Here is a 20,673-nt window from a genome sequence, read left to right as displayed (position 1 = left end):
CATTCCCATGCAGATATTGTTTTAAGCATTTGCAAGAAGTAACTGATTCAATCCTCCAAACAACTCAATGAGTTCGATTTATTAAGAAGTTCATTTTGGAAAACCAAAGTACAGACAGACATCAAATAACTCCATCGATCTCTGTAACTGGTAAGGGGGGAAAGAGGGCTGAGGAGTGTGAGGTCCAGATTTGAACCCAAATATTTCTATAGCCCCACGGTATTATCTACCTTGCTAAGTAACCTCTTCAGGTTGGATAGAAACAGGCCTCATGCTGGATGTCTCTTTAGATTTGCTGGTTGTTCTTTTATCGACTAGTATTTGAGTAATTTTTTGTTGGTGGTCTATATATTAAACAATTTCATCTGATTCCAAAATAAAGCTAATTTATATAGAGTAACAAGTCACGTAAATTTTATGGTTCCGAACAGTTTTAACCTATAGATTTCAAGGTTAGATTCCGGCTGTTTTAAGTATTACAAGCTTTGTGAAACCCCCATGCTGCATGAGTCTCACTCTTTCCTTTCTAATAGGTCTCATACATTTTAGGAACACATATATACCTTTGGCCTTTGACAATATTGAAGCTTAGGAATGCGAAATTCTGAATTGAATTGAATTTAGGATGGCTTTTGTTATACTACAGCTAAATATATTCTCACACTTTCTCTGCATTGCTCCTAAACTTGAAACATCTTTAAAGTTTTACTATTTTTGTAATTTACAAAATATATTTTTAAAAGATATTATTATTTATTTATTATTTATTTATTTATTTATTTGAAAGAGTATGAGCAGGGGGAGGGGCAAAGGGAGAGGGAGAAGCAGACTCCCTGCTGAGCAGGGAGCCCCATGCAGGGCTGGATCCCAGGACCTCAGGTTCATGACCTGAACCAAAGGCAGACACTTAACCAACTGAGCCACTCAGCACCCCTTAAAAAGTATTTTAATGCCCATTTTCTAAGAAAGCTTATTTAGAACTGCATGATCTTCCTTAATGGGAAATATTAAAAAAGAGGTACCCTGGACCGCTTCATCAATTTATGAATACACGGAGACTCAAGAAAAGCTCCTTGATGTAATGCAGTGTCTGAATTTTCACTAAGCATGTCTATAGCCATATTTTCTTGGTATCTGGGATTGACTTGGGGTCATGAATTAGAAATGCAAATTGGTAATATCTTCCCTAGGGTTTAGTTCCTCTTTGGAAATATTCACACATTAACAAAGAAGAGTGCTAAAATAATTATACACTTTTCATCCTCCTCAAATTTTTAGATATTTTCAGGAGATCCACTTCCACTCTGAGTACTGAAGAGTATTTTCTGTGGTTAGGAGCATGGACTTTGCAGGCAAATTTGAGACTGCATCTGCTTTTACACATTCTCTAGATGGTTGGTGGTCACATTTCATAATTTCCACTGCTTAAAAGCAAAATGATAAGAACTATGAATAATAATAGTCATAATGATGTTTACTTATCACTTAATATCTAGCTAGCTAGCTATCCATCCACTTATTTATCTTCAGCCTTACAACAGCATAGCAACACTGTGAAATAAATTTAAAAAAATGAACTCAAAGAGGAAAAGAAAAAAACCAGAACCCTGACTAGATAGCTATAGAGCATGGAGCAGAACAAGGGTGTGGACTGAGGTTGTCTGATTTAGTGTCATTTGATATAGCATCTTTCTTGTTGACTTAGTGTAGGGCTGATCACAATAAGCGCCAGAAGTAGTGGATTTACCAAGAAACTAATAAAGCTGAACTTCAGGATCTGTCAGTTGCATGGACACCTATTAAAAGCTCTGTACCTTAACTTGTATTTATGCTTTTCTATATATATATATATATATATATATATATATATATATATATATATAAATGGCCCTACAAATCATCTAAGTTTTAGGCCTCACTGAACCTGGATCTATCTCAGCTAGTCACTGCATAAATGTTAGCTCTTATTATTGTAAGCATTCACTTACCATTGCTAATTATTATTATTATTATTTTTAAAGATTTTACTTTATTCATGAGAGAGACACACACACACAGAGAGAGAGAGAGAGAGAGAGACATAGGTAGAGGGAGAAACAGGCTCCATGCCGGGAGCTCGATGTGGGACTCAATCCCAGGACTCTGGGATCACGCCCTAGGTCAAAGGCAGATGCTCAACTGCTGAGCCACTCAGGTGTCTCACCATTGCTAATTATTATGATATTCATGGAGTTTGTGCTGAAGTTGCAACTTCTCAGCTACTCTCTTCTCTGCTCCTTGTTTGCCAACAACCTGTACCTTCTGTTCATTCTTTGTTTACCTGGCATTCTCTGCAAGGCTTCCTAGCCTATAGTCATTATACACCTATATATGACTTTGTCAAGTGTGAAGTGCAAAATTTATAAGAATTTTTAACCCTGCTATCATCAAGCACACGCTTTCGAATGAGAAGACATTCTAGAGAGACACGCCCTCTAGTTGCCTTCCCCGTCTCACTCCTCACTGCCTCTACAGTCTACCATATGTGATACTGCATAAAATCCTAAGTATTCTGTAACCATAGCATGACCTCGAGATCTATATAAGAACAATGATAAATACATTGAAAGTCATTATCATTATCATCATGACAATAATTATACCAGAAACTGGTTATTGATACACTCATGGGCTAAATGTATGACCTATATTATTTGATAATTACAAAATCTTGTGAAGTTTTGATTTGATTCCCAATTCATAGAGAATGAAACAGTCTTAGAGGGATTAAATGACTTGTCCATGGTCACATAATAGGTGGCAGAGTTAAGATTTGAACTCAGATCTGTGACCCCAAAGTCCTTGATCTAAACTCCATACTCTCTGAGGTCCCCCTACCCAACATCCCTCAGACCACTGGTACCTTGACTCTGCTACATTAAGTATGTATATAAATAGCAAACAGATTCAGGGGGGAAAAAAACCTCGAAAAACTAAACTCTTTATGTCTGAAGGAAGTATTCAGACAAATCATGGAGTTAATTATATATTCTAAAATTATGCAAATGATCTTTTTAGTTGTGAATTAATCAATGTTAATCACTTGAAAAATAGCTTGTAAGTTCTTTTTTTTTCCTAGAGATATGTCAAAGTAGTTGAAATTCTCTTAGTAAGCTTCCTTTTTAAAAATTCTATTTTTTTTTTTCCTGGCAGATGAAGACTACTTGAGTTATTTTGGTGTTGAGCAACAGTCACAGTAGGTGATTAAATTAGAGGCAGGTGTAAAACCCCTAAGAGTTACTGGGACTCTGTTTTTTGATCACTGGTGTTATGGATCAGCAGTAAATTTCTGACACTTGAATGCCTTTCTCTTGTGTAAGGGGAAAAGAAATTAATGTGACCTGCTATTTAGAAAGAAGAGTTGATAAAGGAATAGGATGAACATTGGATGAGGAAGATATGGTTCATCTGCTTATTTGAATGCAAAAGCAACACTTTCTCAGCTGTGGGTATTATTGCAAATGCACCTGAAGCAAAATGCAAGTAGAGCAAAGGAAAGGGCAGTCTTCTTATTAGCAAACAGTGAGCCTCATAACTCCCCATTCATTCTCAAAAGACCTCCCTCTCCTGATGGTAAGTACAGTTACTGAAGGTCCTCTGGTGAATGAAGCTCATGCCAGTTTGCTCCTGACTTTCTAATTTTGTAAAGACAACAGACCTGCACTGATATATAACATGGGAAATACTTTGAGTCCATCCTGAAAGGGAGATCTGACTCCCAAACTTCTGGGCATTTCAGGTGGCTATAGTTTATTTCTCAGATATGTTTAGAGATGTATTTTCAATCTGCATTTTGCACCACAGGAATATATTTTTTCTCCTTGGTAGTATATCAAAGTACCTAAGAGGTATCACAAGCTATTTTGTAACATGTTAATTCCTAAAGTTGACTGCTCCTAGGCACCTGATGGGTTTCGGCATGGGTTTCACTTCCAAATACTGCATTAATTTTTTTCTTTTTGAAAAAAAATGTTCTGATATGTAAATCTTTGTTTCATGTTATGGTTTTTATGTTCTATGGGTTTTTTTAAGATTTTATTTATTTATTCATGAGAAACACACACACACAGAGGCATAGCCGTATTTAGAGGGGGAAGTAGGCTCCTTACAGGGAGCCTGTTGTGGGACTTGATCCTAGGACCCTGGGATCACACCATGAGCTGAAGGCAGACACTCAACCGCTGAGCCACCTAGGTGTCCCTATGTTCTATGGTTCTTAAATTCAACAGCTTTAAATGGTTTGAAAGACAAGATTAATGGTTAATGAGATACGGTTAAGTTTCTCCACTTGGTGCTACTGAACTGGATGCACCAGGGTCTGATTCCTCGCAGAGGAGAGTGAATCATACTGATGGAGCTGCAAATTAAGTTTCATATCCAGAACCTAATAAACTTACAATATATTGGAATCCTCTTTTCTGAAGGTGGCTAAAGATGGGAAGACTCTAGCTGTCAAACCCAACCAGCTCCAGGAAGGGCTCTGCAAGTGCATTTGTTTTCAAGTGAAATCTTACATGGAATAATTTATTGGTATTGAATACCCCAGTACATCTTTTACCTTGCAAGAACAGGTGTGTCTAAAAAAACCTGGTGCATTCAGGTCACAGTTATATACACAGTTATACTTGATAAAATAAAATTCAAGTTTTTCAAGATAAAAACCAGTGAAGAGATTTAGATTTTGGAAATGAGTGGCTCAACACATATTTTCTAGTACTTAATAGTTTCCAATACTGACAGAACCTTGAAATGTTACCTCTGTGTTGCATGCTAATCTCCTGGAATTCTTTAGAGAGGAGAATTACAATTCATTTAAAACAATACTATCAAAATGAATTGTAAAATGGTATCCTTAGAAACATCTGCCTGTGTTTTCATTTAAAAAAGGTGCACATTACACAAGTCACATATAGATGCTCAATAAATCCTTACTGATCGAGGCTTGATGACAAGTTTATTTAGTAACTTAGGAAATCAGGATTCATCATTTTGAGGGCACACAGAAGAAACATTTCAATGAATAGGAAAGTGGGTGCTATCTTTTCCCAAAGCTAATTAGATTAATTGATTTTATAATCCTAAAGGCTTACCATTTTTGCAACTTTGTTTCAGATGACTAATAAAAAATTATCCTCAAATGATGAGACAGGACTTGTGATATCTGAAATCTTTACTTCCCACTTACTATATTATAGTCGTTTCATTTTCATTTATTATGTACATACAGATTTATTTCCTTCTTTTGTGGATAGCTTATTATGAAGATAAATGAAATATAAGAAAGTTGCAGCAAAAGTATTTATGGAGACTTTTCTGGCCCTCAGAGGTTGAGGTTTGTCAGTTTCACAACTAGTTCCATTACCAATTTTTTTTTTTTTACCTTATTTCTATGCCCGTATAAGACACCTAGTTTTGCCACTATCCAGAGGCAAAACTCAGACTTGTCTTTTGCTTCCACCAGGAATCTAATCACATCATGGAGGGTCACACTGTGAAGTACACACTAGCTTCAACCCTACTTTTATTTTCTTGGAAATGATATAAGATGACCACCTCATTCTGACTTACCCAAACTATCCCAGTTTTAAAATTGAAAGTTACATTCCAGAGGCCAAACAAAAATGCTGGTCACCCTAGATTCTCTCATTCTAGGGGTTCCAAATTCTAATACTCCTATTTTATAAACATTCTTGACATAACACCATAGTTCCAGATACTCAGTTCCAGATACTCAGGGATTTAGGGGAATATTTTTTTAAAGTGTCTCTCTGAGTAAAAAATAAAAGCACCACTTCCCTAGCAGGTTTTGTTGCACCCATTTTTATCTGAGGCATAGAAAAAGTATGGTATTTACTTGACTCTGCTCTGAATTATGTTCCACCTTAGTGGTTGAGCAAGGATTTTCTCTGAGATGCTTTCTGGGAGAAAACATTTCCTAGCAGCTTATGTATGGGGAGCAGTCATGCCTGGCTTATGGGGATCTCCATCCTGGGTAGGTCAACGAGAGTCCCTCCATCAATAAAACTCACTGAGGGTTCAGGGGAATTGGAGCATATGAATTTGTTGTTGTATTAAACTCATCAGTGGACTTTAAAAGTGGTCTAGATGGTAGGCTGAATTCTTAACTTGAGTATTTGGCCACAATTTTGTCACCTTGGACTCAGTGCCTCAGCCCCAGTGTGAGTCTCACACTAAGAAGAGACAACATCAGATGGAAGTTTTATGTCTTTTCTCTGTCTTTTGCTAAGTGAATGTGACACTGTGCCTATCCAGCTTCTTTTGAGTCTAGACCACTTATGACTATGGCCTCTGTCACATTGTCTGACCTTAATTTGGGAACAATGAAAGAGATTGCCTCAGAGGAAAAGTGTCCTTCAAGATAGAAGTCTCCAATGAAAGTTTAGCATAGTGACCAGAGACTGCAAATTGAGCACCTGATCATTACCTGTTCCTACAGACTCACAACTACATCATACCTTCCAGTCTCCATTGAAATTAAATGTACTTAGGTGACTGAGTTCCAACCGAAAAAAATGTGAATGGAAGGGATGTCACTTGCAGGACTAGACCACGAAAACCTGCCATTGACCCTCCCTTCTCCATGTTATTTGTATTCTCTGGCTTGATGCAGATGATCACAGCCACCTTGAAATCCACATGTTGAAGATTTCAGAGCCACAAGATCAGGGCATGGGTCCCTAAACAACTAACTGTTTGAAGGAAAGCTGTCTTGAAATCAGAATACCCACAGTGAATTTTCTGAGTGAGAAACACATTTCTATTTGGTCAACTTACTAAATTTTTGACTTTTTTTGTCCATATGGTGCCTACTTTACTTTAAATATTAGCATATGGCCCTTAAAGGAAGATCCTAGAACCAGGCTGCTAGAACTCAGGTCTTGACTATTCTACATGCTGTCTCTATTCTTGAGTAAATATCTTAGCCTTTTTGTGCTTTAGTTCTCTTATCATTAAAGTGGAAATAATGACAGGTATCTACTTCATAGCATTGCTGTGAGGATTATATCGTTTATTACACAGAAAGCACTTAGAATCGTGTCTGGAACGTAGGAAGTCCTATTAAGTGTTATTATTTCACAAGACTGAGTTTCAACACTATTCTTTTTTCATATATATTTCTTCAAAGTAATCTTTTTATTTTTTTTTCCTGACTGGCCTTAATTTTTCAACAATGCTACATTGGATCTTATTTGAGGGTCACTTGTATCCTAGTTTTAAGGCTTTGGAACTACACATATGACTGCCAGATTCCACTACTCTTTCATAATTGTCATTGTTTCTCCATTTTATTTTATTTATTTATTTATTTTTGTTTATTTTAAAAACAACTTTGTTGTGATATAATTTATATACCGTGCAATTCAGCTCTTTAAAGTGTACAATTCACTGGTCCTTTGTATATCCACAGGGCTATCTGTTGATCACCAATATTAGTTTCTTTTTTCTATATTTCTAAGGGGTACCACACCTATCACATTTTAGGAGTCTGTTACAACTATGACTCACCAAATCCAAATTTTCAAATGCATCCACTGGGTTCCCTGCTAGGACTTCTATGACTTTTTGAGCTCTGAAAGATGGTTCTGGCAGCCAGTTGTAAGCTATTCACCCTCATGGGACCTCTGTTTTATAAAGTGAACTGGGTCAGGGTTCTTTGTTTTTCCTTCTTGCTTGTCATTTATAATTTGTTAAGTGCTTTATTTTTATCCGCCCCCCCCCAGTTTCATTGAGATATTATTGATATATAACATATATAAGTGTAAGATGTACAATGTGATGATCTAACACATACATATATTGCAAAAATGATTATCACAATTAGGGCATTTAACACCTCCATCTTCTTGCATAATTACCATTCTTTTGGTCATAAACATTTAAAATCTACTCTCCTGACAACTTTCAAGTATATGATTCAGTATCATTAATTAGAGTCACAATGCTGTACATTGGATTCCTGGGACTTCTTCTCATAGCTGGGAATTTTTACTGTTTGACTAACATCTCCCGTTTCCTCTAACCCCCAGGTTCTGATAAGCACCATTCTATTCTCTATGAGCTTGATTGTTTTAGATTTCACGTGTAAGGGGGAACATACATTATTCGTATTTCTGGCTGACTTATTTCAGCTAACAAAATGCCCTCAGAGTCATTGCATGTTGTCGCAAAAGACAGGATTTCATTCTTTTTTGTGGCTAAATGACATTCCACTGTATGTATATACATTATCTTTATCCAATCAACCCTGGTAGACACCTAAGTTGTTTCCATGTCTTGGCTTTTGTGAATGATGCTGCAATAATCACAGGGTACAGATATCTTTGCAAGATACTCCTTTCATTTCCTTTAGAAACATACCCAGAAGTGGGATTGCTGATCATATGGTAGTTCTATTTTTAAATTTTGAGGAAATTTCATACTATTTTCCATAGTGTTTATACCAATTTACATTCAAGATAAGACTCTATCAGCTCAAAGTGTCTGCCGTGATGTACTAATTTTTCCCTTTGGAGAAAGACTCCAATTTCTTAAGGAAGTTTGTGTTAGTCAAGGATAGATTAATATCCAACTTCTAGCTTGAAATTTGCCAATTGATTTATTCATTCCAGTAAGTCATACAATAAACTTCCTTATTTCTCTGAACCACTTAATATAAAGTAGTTCAGTCCCTGCCAAGGCCGTAATTTTACTTTCATAGTAGTTTCAACAACTTTTCTGACAACTAGGTAGCAGTCCAAGGATTATGCATGCAATAAAAGAGAAAGTAAACTCTTGATATAGCACCTGGGTTGTGATTTAAATTCCTAATTCTAGTTGTTAGTTCAAAAATTCTAGATGAATAAGCCAAAAGTCCAAAGGGTCTTCCTTGCATGGACTGACACAGCCTTGATTTAGGGCAGATGGCTTTTCCCTGAATTCAGCCCTCGCTGACCCCTGGGCCAACTGCATTTTGCAAGGTACCCTTTGCACAAGGATATGTCAGGGTTTACTTAAACCCTCCACTTTCATTTTACCTCCTTAGCTTCCCAGTGTCTCCATTCCTGAATTCAAATAGACTAATCTGTCTCTAGATTAACCTTGCCAGAAACTCTTTCTCAAGCACATTGTGAACTTTATGGTTTCATGAAATATTTGCAAGAAGTGCTAGGAGTGCTAGAACATCTTAAAAAGTGTGTCAATTCTTTCCTCTAGTTAACTCTGAATTTCCTGGAATGTCTCCTCTTCATGGTTTAGATAGTCCCATAGCCCTCTAAAAGCCCCACTCCTGATATGGAACCCTCCTTGCCTTGCATACTACTAGAGTCAAATTTGTGCACTACACTCGATTTCCCCTAAAGACAAACTTACAACCAGACAGATTTTTCAAATGTCTACACTCCACCCATTTCCAGGAAAGTCTAGTGGATAAACTTCTCAATCTCCTTATAAAATAAATAACCATCATAGAAAGGCCAGAAAGTTTTCAAATATTTTGAATAAACCTTATGTATTGTAGATATCCAATAACAGAGAAACAATGAACTAGAGACCCACAATGTGGAGTGATTTAAAAATTTAATAAGACTTTTGATTTATGTCAAAATACATTGTATGTCAAAAGACCAGTTTCTGGATTGTGTTACTTTTATCATGATGAAAAATACCATTAAGTATGTCATTGAAAATTAAGTAATGAAATGATTTGACATATGAAAGAAAATCTTAAAACAGTAGTTTTTCTTCCAGCTGTCACAACTCATTTAGATACCAATTGTCTGCAATTGCAAGTCTCTGAATCAAAATGTCAGCAAATGGCTGCCTGTGGTGGAGAAAATGTCTCTAAGGTGAATATGAATATTAATTGCCAGAGTTGTATCAAGAAAGAGATCTATTATTGGTTTGTTTTTTTATTAGATGAAAAATATGTATAGACATTGGAGAATTGGGCAGAAATAAAGACCCAAATCTAAAGCATCCTCAAGAATATTTTAGGTGTGATACTATTCCGAAAACATTTTTCTCTTGCCCACATATTGCATCACATATGCTCCATCAATTTTTTTCAGCACACTTCTAGAGACACTGCCAATATATCTGGAAGAAGAAGGAAAAGATAGGAGAGGAATACCTACTTTTTCAGATTGCCCTGCCTGTCAGTATGTCATAGTCTTCTTATCTTGCATGCAACCTATTATGTGTTTAAAAATGTCATTTTTAGACATAGTTTTATAGAAGAAAATAATTGAAGTGTTTGAGAATGGTCCTGACAAATCTTAACAACGTCTCTCATAACTACCATGGGCTACAGAGACTCCCAAAGGATAGACCTTGGAGACAGAGGTGATTGAATTTCTTGTAATAAAAAATACAACAGAACAACATGTTAAATAAAGATATGGAGATTCTTACATATATATGCAAAAATAAACATTACTTTATAAACTTTTTAAAAATAACAAGGGAAGCATGATATTGTAGAAACATAAACTAGTTTCAGAAGTTTTTAGTTTATGATATAAAATAAAATAGTTTATTTTATATAGACAAAATAGTTTGCTCTTATTTTCAAGTATAGAAAAGCATTTTTAAAAAAGATTTTATTTATTTATTCATGAGAGACAGAGAGAGAGAGAGAGAGAGGCAGAGACACAGGCAGAGGGAGGAGCAGGCTCCATGCTGGGAGCCTATGTAGGACTCAATCCCAGGTCTCCAGGATCATGCCCTGGACTGAAGGTGGCGCTAAACCTCTGAGCCACCAGGGCTGCCCTAGAAAAGCATTTTTGAGATAGACTTGTTATTATAAAATTAAAACACAAGCTACAGTAATGCTGTATTTTCCTTGTATTTTAAATTTATGATCACAAGATTACAATTCCCAGAGCTGGCTGTTGAGAGGTTTACTTCACATTGGAATATTCCCTTTTCAGAAGCAAACATTTCTCATATCCATGAGAAATATATTTTTAAGAACTAACATTTCTTCCTCCAGTTGTTTTCTGATTAACACTGGAAAGCAGTATAATTTGCTAATAGTTCAAGATAAAAAACAAACAAAAACAAATCCTGTCTTCATAGAGAGCTCTGTTGTGCTATCTTTTCCTCCCTTTTTCTGTGTAGCACCCATGGGGTTTATACCAGACCTACTCTTCAAAACATGTGATCCTGAGAGAATTTTTGCCAGATTGTTCTTCCTTAATACAAAGGGTAATTGGAGATTTGCATCTATTGAAAGGCCTTTTGGGATACTGTTATAGTAGACTGAAAGCCCCCACAGATCCCAGATCCCAGTCCGCAATCTTATATATTAACATATTGTTTCTGTAGATGTGGTTAAATGAAGAATTTTGAGATGAGATTATCATGGATTATCTGGGTGGGCCTTAAATGCAACCACATCTATCAAAAAAGTGAGGCAGAGAAAGAGTTAATACCCACACAGAGAAGGCGATTTGAAGTTGGAGGCAGAGAAAGCAGTGATGCAACCAGAGGCCACAGAGTATGGGCTTCTCCCAGGAGCTGGAAGAGACAGGGAGCAGATTCTCGCAGAGAGCCTCCAGACACACCCAGCCCTCCCAACAATCCTTTTTGGTCTTGTGAAACTGATTTTGGCTTTTGTCCTTCAGAATAATAAGAGAATAAGTTTCTGCTGTTTTAGACCACCCAGTTTGTGGTAACATGTTACTACAGCTCAGGTAACTAGTCATTCATCAAATTTGGTACAACAAATATGTAATTACGTCATATTTTTACTAATCAAATTTCTACTGCCTTTAAAGAAAAAGTATTAGAGAAAAACTGTGACACTGAATGAAAAATACTAGGATAAAATTTCATTCAGCTTTTATCAGTCCTAACCTCAAGTAACCTAAGAAGTTTGGACAAAAATATTTGCTTTTGTTCAGACCACGTTTTAATATATTGAAGAAGAATTGGTAGATTTGGACTATTGGACTGAGAAAAGAAATACAAAAATTCAGTAGCACACCAGAATATTTACTGCAATCATAAATACAGAAAATTTTAAATACAGCACTAGTAAATAGAATTAATTGGTTTATAACAAAAATAATTACACATGAACAAAATCTTTTCCTTGGAATTCACAAATGATTTAATTCCAAATGAGGAAAAAAATTAAGCAATCAACAACAATTAAAAAAACATAAATAGATAACTCAGGAACAAAGGAAACAGTTAAAAAATGAAAGGAATAATCACTATAATTACTCTTCAAGAAAATATAAATCAAAACAACATCCCAGTTCTTTGAGCAAGTTAGCTATGATTTTTGCTTTTAATTGCAAAAACTCAGTGACAGAAAGTATATCATGGGATAGACCCTCCCAAACTCTACTTATGGGAATATCATTTAGAACAACATATTTAGAAAGTTATTTGGCAATAATTCTTATGAGTAATAAAATATTTATACCCTTTGACCTAATAATTCTACTTCTGAGAATCTTTCCTAAGAGAATAATTTAAAATGCAGATGCTTTTTTGCTCAAAGATATTCATCACAGCATTATTTGAATATTAACTTTGGAAATAACTTTATGTGTTCCAAAACAGGAAAATAGGTATATGTTTCATTGTTGATTGATTGATTGTTGAATGTGATATATCAATTAAAATTTGCATTTGTTAGAACAAAAAGAATAACTATAGCAAAGATACAGATGTTAGCAAAAGAGGACTCAACATAATAATATCAGAAAAGGAATATAAATGTATTGCAGGGCTTAGCAATGAACGTAAATCCGGCCTAACTATACAAGGCATGTTAATTAAAGGCCCCCAAATATGTCCACAACCTAATCCCTAGCATCTATGAAATGTACCTTTATGGCAAAAGGGACTTTGCAGATGTAATTAAATTAAGGATCTTGACATGGAGAGGTTATGTTGGATTATGCAGGTGTACCTATCTAATCACAAAGTCTCTCTAACAAGGATGAGAAAGGAGTTAGAGGCCGAAAGGATGGATGATGATAGAAACAGTGACTAGAATGATGTGCTTTGAAGATGGAGGAAGAGCCACTCATAAATCAAGGAATACAGACAACTAGAAGCTAAAAAAGGCAAGAAAATAAATTCTCCTCTCATACCTTCTAGAAAGAACCAAGCTTCCCGACATCTTGACTTCAGCCCCATAGAACTGTATTCGGGCTTCTGCCTCCCAGAAATATAAGATAATAATTTTTTGTTGTTTAAATGCACCAGGCTTGTAGTAATCTGTTATAGCAACAATGCAAAACTAATATATATATATGAGCATGTTAGTACAGTCTTTAATATGAAGATTTCTACTTATTAATTTTTTTTTTGTTTTTGAGTAAAGTTGACAAACATTAGTTTTAGCTGTACAAATTAGTGATTCAACCTCTTTATATGTTGTTTGGTGTTTGCCACAAGTGTAGCTACCATCTGTCATCACACAACACTATTACAGTATCTTGGGCTATATCCCCTATCCTGTGCCTTTTATTCCTGTGATTTACTCATTCCATAACTGGAAGTTTATTATCTCTCACTCACATTCACTCATTTTGCCCATCCCCACCCCACCCCTCTGACAACCATTGGTTTGTTGTCTGTATTCATAGGTCTAATTATTTTTGTTGCTTGTTTATTCTTTTGCTTTGTTTTGTAGACTCTATGCATGAGTGGAATTGTATCACACAAGAATGCCATAGGATCATTAAGTGTATGTAAAATTACTTGTGCAAGATTTCACTGGAGAGGATAATCAGTGTTCCAGTTAGAAGATATGTAAGATAATGGCTCAGAAGGTCAGGAAGCCGGTAGAAAAGGTGACAGATAGTGTGTACAGAAATCCCTGGGGAATCTAAAGATGTGAGCAAGCTAAGTCATGTAGCATCAAGTGTCCGTATCAGGCATTGAATAAAAAGCTGCTTAAAGTATATAAATGTTTTTAATATTTTCATGATCTCATAGTGGCTATGGCAGCCTAAAAGGCCTGGAAGGTAAACACTTCATAAATTGGATTATTTACAAGTCCATGAAAAATAAGATTACGAAGTGATTATATCAATCATTATTTTATTGACATCAAGTGAAAAAGTAAGACAAAATCTATGTACAAATGATCTCAACTAAATTATAAAATGTATAGGTAAAAGACTAAATGCAAAATGTAACAGTACTCCCTGAGGTATGAGATTTATCAGTGATCTGCTTTCCTACTTAATTATATGTTAATTTTTTCTCAAAATTATCTAAAATTTATATGTATTTTATAGTCAGAAATTATGAATCCATAAAGCATTTAATTAATAATGTAGTTATATTTGTTCCCAGATTTCTACAAATATACTTGCATTACAGTTAATATCTATATTGAGAAAGAAGATTATTGTAGAATTTACTTTATTAAACAACTTCCATGAAATCAACTTTATAGCCACAAACAATGGATGTTCTAGTAGCTCTTGTCTAAAGAAAGTTGGGGCCTCAGTCATCTGAAAAAAAAGTATATAGCAAAGTTTTAATTAAAGTGTAGTAAACTACTATGTGTCAGATGCCAGTATCTTCCTATTTCATATGGCAACTTGTCTAATCCTCAGGACAATCCTATGGCATAAGCTTCGTTTAGAAGATGAGAAAACTGGGGGTGCCTGGGTGGCTCAGTGGTTGAGCATCTGCCTTTGGCTCAGGTCATGACCCAGGGATCCTGGGATTGAGTTCCTCATCAATCAGGCTCCCCACAGGGAGCCTGCTTCCCTCTACCTCCTTCTCTGTCTCTCTCTTTGTGTCTCTCACCAATAAATAAATAAAATCTTTTAAAAAGGAAGATAGAAAATTGAGAGTCTGAGAAAGGAAGCTAATTTATTAAAAGTGTATATAGCTAATTATTGGTAGAGTCAGGATGTAAAACTTGGCATTGCATACTTTAAATGCCCTTATTTCTTAACTACAAAATCTTTACAGTTACATTTTTATTTTTTAATTTTATTTATTTATTCATGAAAGACACACACAGAGAGTGAGGCAGAGACATAGAGAAAGAATCAGGCTCCATGCAGGGAGCCTGATATGGGACTTGATATCTGGATTCCAGGACCATGCCCTGGGCCCAAGGCAGGCTCTCAACTGCTGAGCCACCCAAGCATCCCTTTGCAGGTACAATTTTAGAGTGAAAATTTAGGATAATAAATTTTGTTTTCTTCAATTATGAAATTGTATGGTATATATTAATTTTTGGTACTCTGTTTCCGTATAAAACATATATTAAGTAAGAACAGGTCTTGTTTTTGTGAATAAGAAATTATATAAATATATATATTATATAAATAAAAACACGCACATTATACATTTCTTGTATCTTCTTTTTCAAAGTATACTTTTCATAGTATGTCATAAAATATTCTGCATGCATACCTGTGAGTTCCATCTGTTTTGTTGGAAAACTACATTTGCATAGGAATGCATCCCTTGATGGAACCTATCCATGCTGTGCAAATCAGTTTCTCAGCCCAAGAATTTGGGAATAAGACTCAGTATATATTAGAATTTGAAATATAAGAACATGTTAGGCCTTTTGGGGCTATCATACTTAGAAAAACAAATACCATCAATCTTCTGACAGATTAAACATCAGGAGGTGAAGAGAACCCAAAATCAAGGGCTTTTGGGAAGCAAATGGGATGCAGATTTTCCCTACCACCACGCCCATCCATCCCATCCTTCAAGCCAGCCTCAGGTGCTCTAGAGTCTCAAGAAAGTGGCCTGAAATCCTTAGGATAAATACGGCTTTTTCATACTGTGTGGGGTTCTTGTTGCTTGCATCTAAATGATCCCTGATTGAAACAATTATATTTTGAAGAGGAAATGTTTATTTTAAAGAACTATAAAAAGACAAAAAGAATTTTAAAATAATTCTCTCTTCCAGCAATTTCAAGAAATTCAACATGTTGTTTTAAATTGCTTTAGCAAAAAAAAAATTAAATAATATGCCTAAAGAGGGTTTGTCCATTGGTTAGTTCTCATTAAGGGAAGTCACAGGCACACATTTTGGTTTTAGTGCATTTTAATATGTATAAACGAGAAAATGAATGATATTCTCACCCAGGCTTTTTTGGGAGGGGGTGGATTTAGAAGTGCTAACACTGATATTACTTTTGAATGTAATGGATGGTTTTATGTCATAAGGGAAATTCAATCTGATATAAAAATAGAATGTTTTTAGACTAAGTTTATTTTAAGAGTAATTCTAATATATTTTTATTGCACTCTGTGTAAACCTCATTATACAGGTATAACATTTAGGAGTTAAAATTAAAAGGATTTATTTGCTTTATAATGCCCTCTAGTTTTTTGGCTTTTTTTTTTTTCATATCAGCAAATTACATTCACATAGAAAATTAGGGAAATATTAGGAATGAAATGAAAGCCATATATATCCCTTTCACATAAAGATAAACATTTTTAATTATTTAATGTATTTTCAATCAGCCTTTATTTCTATATGAATCTGTAATCTCTTTAGTAAATATCGGCGGCATAGAAATAGCTTTAATCATGCTTCTTTCACTTAATATACTTATGAATGTTTCTCATATTATTTTTTCCAGACCATGTATATTATTAAAAGTTGTTAAAGACTCAGTTCTACACATACTACTAGTTTGGAACAGTTATCTGTTGTAAAACTAGCATTAATGCTGCAATAAACATCATTGTATATGAAAAACCATCAATATAAAATACTTTGCTTTTAATGGCTTCCATGATTTGGGTTTTTTTGGTAAGATTTGTTTTATTGAAAATTGGAAGGTATATATCAGAATCCTTTATCTTATCTAATCCTAGGAATAATTTATGTCTATTTCAGATCACTGTTATGTTTAATATATTCTTGAAAATCATGCCATACTGAACATTTGCAGAATTTGGCAGGAGTTTCTACTTACTTTAATAATTTCAAATATGTTTATTCCCTTCACAATAAGTGTCAAATGCTGTCATATGCTACAGTTTTGAGGTAGGCTTCAAGATCCTACTGAATAGACATTCTAATATTAATTTGTGAAGTAAAAGATAAGATTAACCATGCACTACAATTAAAGTGAATCTTTTGTCAAAATGAGATTGCTTAAAGGATAAGTTAAAACATATGGCAAATCACAATACATCTAATCCAGCCAGTTATATTTTATACATGAAACACAGACTGTATATGAAAACAAACAATTACACATGGAAAATTAAATTGATATTAGGTTCTCAGTGTGTAAATATGCCTTACTCCCTCCTTTTTGTTTCTTGGAAAAGATTATTCAATTAAATAAATTTTACTGTGTAGTTATAAACTGAATATCCTGAATTTAATTGTCACGTAGGTTAGTTTTAACAGAGTTATTAGCTGTCAAAAGGAAAGTTGCTTGAGTAAAATCGGAAAGAACCTGAGAAATGCCTTATATATCTTTATATTTTAAATAATTTATGAAGTGTTTGATGATAATAGACAATATATAGGATACTTACTGGAATGGATTAATTAACCAATATTAAGGCTGAGTATTATGATCAGGAAAGTATTTGATGGCTTTGTTTGTTGAAAGTAATATGGTATTCCCAAATACTACTGATGAGGAACCAGGGCTAACTGAGGACAAAATATAGCTGATATCCTGCAAAGGGCCCCAACCCAGGGTGGGATGTGTGTAACATTCTTCAGAAAGCTTCCAGTTGTTCTAATGTTAATGCCTTGCTAGAGGGAAAAGCAATTTTTACCTTGACAATGGCAAGGTCTCCAGTATCTTGTAGGTCCTCCTTAGCATATGAAAGTCCTTTTGAAATATCCCTTTTACTTACTTCCCCCAACTCCTGGGTTTCATCAGCCACCCCTCACAGGCGGGCGTTGGGGGGAGGTGGGGGAGTGCTCTTCCTGCCCAAGGGTCCTCTCCCCGTGTTATAATAAAACAACCATTTCACACCAAAGACATCTCAAGAATTCTTTCTTAGTGGGATACATTTACTTGTTAACCTGGAACTCAAATGGAAGTGAATATTCTACCAAAAGACTTTAAAATGATTTACTGTGTTATCAGGCATGCTAAATTATTGACCATCAGTTGCTCAGGCTAGAAAGACAGAGCTGTAGCATCACAGATTCTTTCCTGGTAAGAAATAAAGCAAACATCTGGCCATCCATGGGAGACTGAAAAGAAGCAAAGCTTTCTGTGCACTTCAATTCATAAAGCTTCACCATTTAAAATAAATTGTGGGTGAAAGACTATAAGCTTAGCAACTGGGCTCAGGAAAGAATGATATCCAGTTACAAAACAGAAGGGGCCCAACATTGTGCTACACTGAATATAACCACTAAGGCAAAGAAAAGAGAATAGATCTCAAATTGAACCATAGCAGAGAACTCTGATCCTCTCTACTTAAGAACTATCATCCAGTTATCAGTAAAGAATAGACATTTATATCAGAATGCCATTAAAGAATATGTAGACTGATTTATAGATGCACAGCTTTGTAAAATATTCATATTCAGAATTGTATGTGTATAAATATATTCATACATATTGGTAAAATATTCATATTGAGAATTGTATGTGTATATTACACATACGCATACAGTGCCATAATTTGCTTTGTTTAAAAAAAAGGCAAAGTGTATAAAGCCAGAGTTTTGATTCACTCACTTTCAAGACATTACTTTGTCATTCTCATGAAAACTACAAGTTAAGGAAATATCCCATGCCTTATTGTATCTGAGAGTTGTTGAACTACTTGAGACAAACCTTGATGAGATAATCAAGATTCTGATGGCCAGACTGAGTAAAACTGGATAAGCTGCACTCTGTGAGGAGTGCTGGGTTGTGGCCATTGACTCCTTAATGATAGTTCTGAGTTCTGTGAGAATGGTGAATTTTCATTGATTTGGGTCATGCGGCTGCCACCTCCCTTCTCTCAGGAGCAGCACCCCCACTTCATTTGGGGGACTTTTCTCTGTTTCACTGCATGCCTTCTGTGCCCTGTTCTCTTTGAGCTCGGTGAGCAGCTGACCAACACCTGGACAGCTGGCACCTCTGTTCCAGGGCTTCAACTCTTGACTAGAGAGACAGGAGCATATTCACAAAGGATTGGAGCACCTTCTTTCTAACGAAGCAGTTCAGGATCTGATTTTCAATAGAACCAGAAAAAATGTTAAGGATTTACTGTCAGAATTAATAGACTTTTAGTCACTATAAAGCTAAGCAGGTACTCAGTATGTGACCATTAATTAGATAGCCTTCAGGAAAACCAACTGTTTATAGAAGGAAATGGTAACAACACAGAGAAAATGGAGAAATAATTAACAATCCCAAGTTTCAGGGCATTTAAGAATGTTAAATGTTACCTGCCAATTGACATTTTAGTTCAAGAACACTGGAAAAACCATTATGCAAACAGATGTTCTGAGCTGGTAACTTTGTAAAACGGTATTAGGTAAGAGGAGGAAGTTTTTCTCAAGCTCACATTACTTGTTAACGTTAAGGGACAAATTCAGACAATTTCAGTACTACTCTTAAAATAAGTTTCAAGGAGTCCCATCTCTTATAAAAAGAATTTCCCCCATGTATCTATCATGTTAATTTGTGGTACCTTTAACATTTTGGGGGAAAAATGTTTTCTGCCTAGGCCATGATCAGAAATTGTTATGTCCAATTCTCCACAAAAGGGGACCTAAAAGTACTTGCGGAGTACTACTGTTTGATTTTGTGTTGGATAACAGGGGTGTGTGGAGGCAGGGGGATTCCTCTGTCTAGACAGCAGGAGGTTTACTCGCACTGCCTCTCTGTTATGATCTAGAAACCCGAAAATGTTTCACCTCTTCAACATCAAATTCAAAATCATTCTTGAAGACTTTGTAGCCTTGTAACCTGCCAATTCACTCATTTGGTTAATTTCAGCAATAGTGTGTCAACCTCATCATGACTTTCAGTACCCGAATTTTTCTACATCATCTTTCATTCGGTTATAAAGGCCTACTCTGCCCTATACCACGTTCCAGGCACTGAATGCTAAATATTGAACAAAAACATGCAGACTATTTCCTCAAGGACCTATTTTAGAGAGGGAAGCAAATAAAAAATAAATATGTATTATAATTTTGGTAGAAATGAGTGATATCAGAAAAATGTAGTGGAATAATGGTATATAGAAGGAGATGGGATATGCATGGTTCTTTTAAATAGAGTGTAGCAATTAGTTCTTGCCACAAAATTGCTGCAAAACAAAATCATTTCAGAAATTCAGTGGCTCACAACCCAAGTGTCTGTTCATTGGCTGGAGTCCAGTGGTCTAGATTGGGCTCGGCTAGACTTGGTTCATGCTTCATGTTGGATCCAGCTCTTCTCTGTTTTTTTTTTCAATCTCCTTAAATCAGCAGCTACCCATGCATGCAGTTGTCATGACAAAAGGTAGAAATCCAAGAGAAAGACCTATTGGGCAATCACATTTGGAGCCTTTGTTTTTGAAAAGTCTGCCACTATCCTCTTGGCCCAAGTAAGCTGCATGGCCAGACCCAAAATCAAGGGGCAGATAAATATACTCTGTTCAGCCTAAGGATCATGCAAGGTTGTGACTCTATAAAATCAATACAGCAAAGTGAAGAAC

Source organism: Nyctereutes procyonoides, unplaced genomic scaffold (genome assembly GCF_905146905.1).
Source record: "Nyctereutes procyonoides isolate TBG_1078 unplaced genomic scaffold, NYPRO_anot_genome, whole genome shotgun sequence".
Classification (NCBI taxonomy): domain Eukaryota; kingdom Metazoa; phylum Chordata; class Mammalia; order Carnivora; family Canidae; genus Nyctereutes; species Nyctereutes procyonoides.
The sequence above is the reverse complement of the archived record's forward strand: the minus strand, read 5'-3'. Positions refer to the sequence as shown.